Raw genomic sequence first — 6,000 nt, 5'->3', positions numbered from 1 at the left:
TACCATTTCCTTGCCTCTCCCTTTAAGGTACTTGGGAATACGAGCATCCGATGTATATTGTCGAACCCACTTGCAATGCAAGTTAGGTCATATTCTCTTAAATGAATCATCGGATCCTCATTTGGCAACCCATAAAACACTGGGAGATCCGTATAAAGAGGAGGACATTTAGTCCTCTCCTTTGGGATCAACACTGGGTCATTAAAATCTTCATATTCATCATGATCTGGGTCCAGCCTCTTAGGATCTTTAACCTCTTCCATCCCCACCCTTTTCAGTGTAAAGAGGTTAATACCCTCATTGACATCCCTTTCTGCTAACTCACTAAGTGGTCTAGGGAGTCCTATAAGTTTCAACATGTCATTTTGATCCCCTCTTAGAGAATCTTCCATACCTTTCCCTTTAAAAGGAAAGTCCATAATGGGTTTATATAAGAGCTTTTGGTCCTTATCTAAAGTAGATCTATCATTACCACTTCTTAAGACTTGGGAACCGTGCCTTTTAAGCAATGGTTTTCCCTTGACAGCTAGGGCTTCTAACATCCTTGTGATGCCTACTATGTCGTCATGGTGGCTCATTACACGGAATGTTTCAACCACAAGCATATTCCATCGTATATCAGCATTTTCCCATGGCATTATGGCTTTAGCATGATGACCTGCTGATGCCATAACTACCCTAGTTTCCAACATGCTTGTTCCATGACCTCTAGGTTGATGGATGGTTAAACATGATTTCTCTTGGGTAGAGACCACACCAAGGCGAACCTCGACCCATGCCATCGTACTAGAGGATGGGGTAACCACTGATTGGCTACTCTTTTCATCACATAAATTATCTTCTGCAGAGGACTCATGCTCTACATAACTAACTGAGTCCATTAGTAAGCTTTTTATAGGGAAAGCCAAGTTTTTCCATCCTTGAACAAACCCCATTTTATGGGTAATTTAGGGTCCCTTGAAACCCTAGATTCGAAACCTGCCACTTATAGGCAGCTCCCGGAAGTTGCACCATTGATGGGACCTAATATGGGCCGGCACTAGCTATGGCACTAGCTGGACCTCATACCCATGACACACAAACACCCCCACGGCCACGCGGACCAGGAGCGTCAATCTACTGCTAAAGGACAAACTGCCCTAAAGCTTAATTCATGCGTTTATAGTTCATAGTCCAACGTTTCCCTTAAACTCCTCGGAGGGAGATCCCAAAGTACATAGGCATAACGCCTCGTCACACATACATAGGAGGCACTCCACCGACTAATAGTTGGAGCCCCACTACAGCTCTCCTACATCGCAGGGATTAGCCCCTTGATGTGCTGCTAATCATATAACACAAACGAACACAAACTCCCCTCAAGGTACCAATATTTTACGTTCTAGGATGTACCATTCCTCACTACACTTTCCCCTTAGGACCCAACGACTAACCTACAGCTTAGGATATCCTCTCATGCTCATCGTTGGTCACAACCTAAGGAAGACAGGTGCCATGCATCCAAGAGGTTTTTCTGATACCTTTTAATTATTATGCTTAATGCGAATCATGTATGACTATGTGCTCAGACAAAAGAAAGATCAACATCGTGAATGGTGCATAAAGCATTCTTTCCATGAATTTTAATAGCGCGCTCTGCGTTGAAAGGAGGCATCGAGCCATATGCTCATGCTACCATCCTCTTTATTTAAACCGTTTCATATATGCCAAGTGCAATGCATAAATCAAATCTCTTCTTTATCTTTCAGCGTTTCAGCCCCTCTTCATCCAACTCTTTGCATTTTGTATCATTGATCGGTTAGATAGGGTTTCTATGCATTTCTCCCTTTTAAAAACACGATAAATACACACAAAACATAGAAACAAGGACAAACCGAGGCCAACCTCATGCTTTTCCATCGTTATACATTGCACAAACATAGATATAATTTTCCCTAATTTTTCTCAGCCCCTTTTCCATTTTTCCCTAATTTAAAACCCATTTTTAGGCATTATTTCTTCCATTTTTCTTTAATAAATTTGGTTAGGTCGTTTGATTGCAGACCTTGGTATGACAGATGCTATGCCTACACTGCATTCAGATTCTATAAGTGCCATTTAGTTGGCCAAGAATCAGGTCTTCCATGTAAAGATGAAACATATTGAGGTGAGGTATCACTTCATTCGCGAGGTCGTTGAGGACAAGTCTATTGACCTTGTCAAGATTCCGACTGTGAGCTGAATCCTACAGACTTGCTCACAAAAAGCCCGGCTACCGAGCGTTTTTCCTTAGGAGATTAATGGGCATTGGATGAGATGACGTCTTTTGTACATGTTGTATTGTCTTTTCTTTTTTCTCTCTCACTAGAGTAGATTCACCTTTAAGTGGGAGGTTGTTGGGGGTAAAGGCACCTCTGCCTAGCCGCCTGTGTATTACTACACTGACAGTACCCGCCACTGCACACTGCAGGTGGCAAGCGCTTGTCACAGCCACTTATTATTTATTCTTTTAGTGACAGTTTGAATAAAGGAAGGCTTGGCCACACATTGTAGTTGTTGGAGTTCCCATTTCTTGTCTCTCTCTTTCTTGCTCTTGCTCTCCCGCCATAGCTCTCGTGTGCAAGCTTCAAGGTTAAATTTTTTTCTATTGATTGAAATTGTACTTGAAGAATATGATGCAAATATCATTAGTGCATTGGATAAGATGTATTGTAGTTGAATGACCTACAAATAAGAGTCTTAAGTAGTTGTAGTTACCTCCATGATATTGAAGAGAATGGTCTCTTCTTCCAATGATTTGTTGTTTTGCTTTACCAAGGGCATTGATGTGATACAAAAAAGAAAATGTATAAGTGATCCAAGGTTACAGGTCTAACCATAGGCTTCTTAGATATGTCATGCCCTTGATGTGTCCCAAGTGAGTATGGAGGAAATGAACAACATGGCTAGGGGATTAGGGATGAAGCTTGCTGACCAAGGCCACCAGGTGTACTAATTTGAGATCCCCTAGGGGTATTGAAATGATCTTGCATGTATTTTTATTTTTATTTTTAAAAAAATAATACAACAATGTCATATAATGAGGCTTTCATCCTTGCAAAAGGGATAGCAGATCTTTTAGGTCTTGAAAGGCTAAGAATGACTACTCTTTGAGAAAGTAGATTTGTTTGATCTTTAAGCCTCCTTTTGAAGCTATGAAGAACCTGTTGTTGATGATTTGTTTGAAGTTTGAGAGATGGTTGAAATTATTGGGTAATTTTTACTCTTCATGCTAGGATGCTAGAGAGCTCGAGATAGCATGTGAGATTTGCTTTACAAAATTGGCTTCTTGGTGTTGGATTTCTTCTTCTGCTCCCTTGGAGTTTGTTGAGAATCTTACACATCCATGGCTTCCAGTTTTCCTTGTGTCCATGGGAACTTCCATAGTTTATTGACTTGTTGCTCCTTGGTTGTTGCTACCTTAAGTATATCATTTGCCACCTATTTGTCTACATTCACTTGATAAAAATTGAGAGCATGTATAGTCAATTCCAATGAAGATTTAAACATTTTTGAACTTTTTTATCTAACATAACTTTCCAATTTGTATTGGTAATAGTCAATTGTGTCTACTAGCTCCTTCCCTATACAAAATTGTAGCAATTCTTCCAAGCATTGCGGGTATACAAATAGTATGGTGTGCATGGATTTTTTGTTGTTTTTCTATTTTTTTGTTTTTGTTTGTGCTTTTATAAGCTATGTTGTGTAGAAAATGGTAATATTGAGGTATTGTGGATTATGGTATAGGGTTACTCTGCAAATATTTGAGCCATTGTTAGAAGTTATAGGATTATATTGGAGTGCAATGTATCTATCAATAAGTTGTGGTAACTTTTTAATTGGGGTTAGATATGGTGCAACATCAAGTATCAAACCTCCTTGATTTAATCTACTTGCAACATGGATCTCTTCTTTTGTAATAATTTTGACGAGTAAGGGAAGATCCAACTAGCATGAACACTCGTACAATGGCAAGTACTTGGAGAGAAGTCATAGAGCTACATACATTGGGTCAATTAGGGATTTCCATATGGCTCATCTTTACTCTTAAATGGTCATGAACTGACATTTAAGTTTAGTCATTGAGTCTCTCATTGTGTACCAAACTTTCTTGAATGAGCTAGCATCCTCTTCTTTCTGTTGTAGTGCTAACAATTCCTCAATGGTTTGAGGGACCAATGCATTATAGAATACGAAGACAAAATGGCATTCTCAGCATCCTCAGTGGGCATGAGTCTACGAATTTCATGTAGGTCCTTACCATATTTCTCATCGAGGTGTTTCTACTCTTTCGAAGATAGTAGGTATGCTAAGAATTCCTCAAATTCCTTAGAATTCCAATATCAAACTGGGCATAGACACAAGAAGGAATGTGATTTTATCACTCAATTTCTTAAGACAGGAAATCACTATTTGATTTTGATTTTGGCAATTTCCACTACAAAATCCTTTAATTTTCTCAACCACCACAAGTTAGGTTTCAATTGAGCAGGAGGCTTTTGTCAATAGGTTGAGCTTGACTTGAGAGATACTAACTCACTTGGCCTTTTTGTTTTTATTATAGCATCACTCTTTCCCAAGGTATTAGTAGTGGTTCCACATCTTAATGGAAAATAGGACTTATCGAGGTAGTGGATTTGGTATTGGTAGAAATTGATTGCAATTGTTGTTTTAGATCCTAGGTTTATTGGCAAGGATTCCTAAGGTTAAGGGACTCATGTGTGCCTTTGGTCCCTTGTAGATGTGTCTTTAAGTACAATGACTCATCCCCTTTACAGTCTCTTTTAGTGGTTCCTTTAGGAGGTATGGGCATGTGGCCTAGAAGTTCAAGGTTGTTGCTTTTTTTTTTATCTAGCATTGTGAGGGAAGGTCATGGGAAAGTCACTTTGCTTTGCATTCTTGTATAAAGAAGTGGGTTGCGCTAGGGTAAAACCAGGAGATATATTAGATTTTGTGTCAAAAACCATGGATTAAACAACTTGAAGAAGTCATGATTGTACTAAAGTGAAGCATAGCCATCAACAAGTGTCAGGTCTTGGGTAAGGAAAAATACATATGCATTGACATCAAGCACCATGCTTCCTAGATTTAGCGTGCTAGCCATGTGTAGATCTTCTTCTACAAGGAGTTTATTGTACAATGAATATTTTGAATGGTGACTAAAAGCTTGACACCATGGACAATTAATAGCACTCGCTGGGATATAGGAGCGACATATGTGGGACAAGCTACAACTGTTTAATCATTTAGCAAAGTTGTTAGTCATTTTGTAGGAATTTGATTATGAGATGAGAAGTAAGTTACTGAAGCTACAGGGTATTGTGGAATGCCTTGTGGATTTCGGGGAGTCGAAAGAGACTTTAGTTGAAGGAAGTGATATTGTGTAATATTCCCGCTCCAAATATTACCAAACTTGACTTCCCGCATGCCACGTAAACTGTGTGTAAGGTTATCTTCTGTATGGAAATTGCCAGCAGTTTAATTCGTAACCCGCACGCGTGAAAACGGGACGTCCTCCGCATTGGCAAATCGAGCCCAGGGGTTCAAATCCGCATAACTACGGGGAAACACCCTCTTGGGAGGGGCAAAATGGATAATATTAATGCAATTTTTTTTTATGTTTATCCCTTTTCCCCAGTCGATGCATGGCTAGAGGAAAGGGAGTGAGGGGAGGGATGGCCAAAGTGGGAGTCATGGGTTCCATGCACAACCCACGTGGTGGAGCTCCCCTCTCCCCCCTTGGGCTATAAAATCCCTCCCTAGCCTTGGAGTAGAAAGGGAAAAAAGAAGGCTATGTGGGGAAAAGGCTGCAATGGCTGCGTGAAGGAGGAGAAGCCTGAGAGGGCCATGATTAGCTACCGAGTGCTGTCGAGGAGGGTCCGCCACCTGTCGTGGAGGGCGCCATGTCCGCCACCAATTGTCGGGATGAGCACGCTGTCGCCATTTCGTTTGTTGTGCCGCAATTGCAGCGTGCTGACGCTG

This window comes from Lygodium microphyllum, chromosome 8, assembly GCF_053477565.2.
Source record: "Lygodium microphyllum isolate KBCC chromosome 8, Lygodium_microphyllum_v1.1.10, whole genome shotgun sequence".
NCBI classification, from domain to species: domain Eukaryota; kingdom Viridiplantae; phylum Streptophyta; class Polypodiopsida; order Schizaeales; family Lygodiaceae; genus Lygodium; species Lygodium microphyllum.
The sequence above is the reverse complement of the archived record's forward strand: the minus strand, read 5'-3'. Positions refer to the sequence as shown.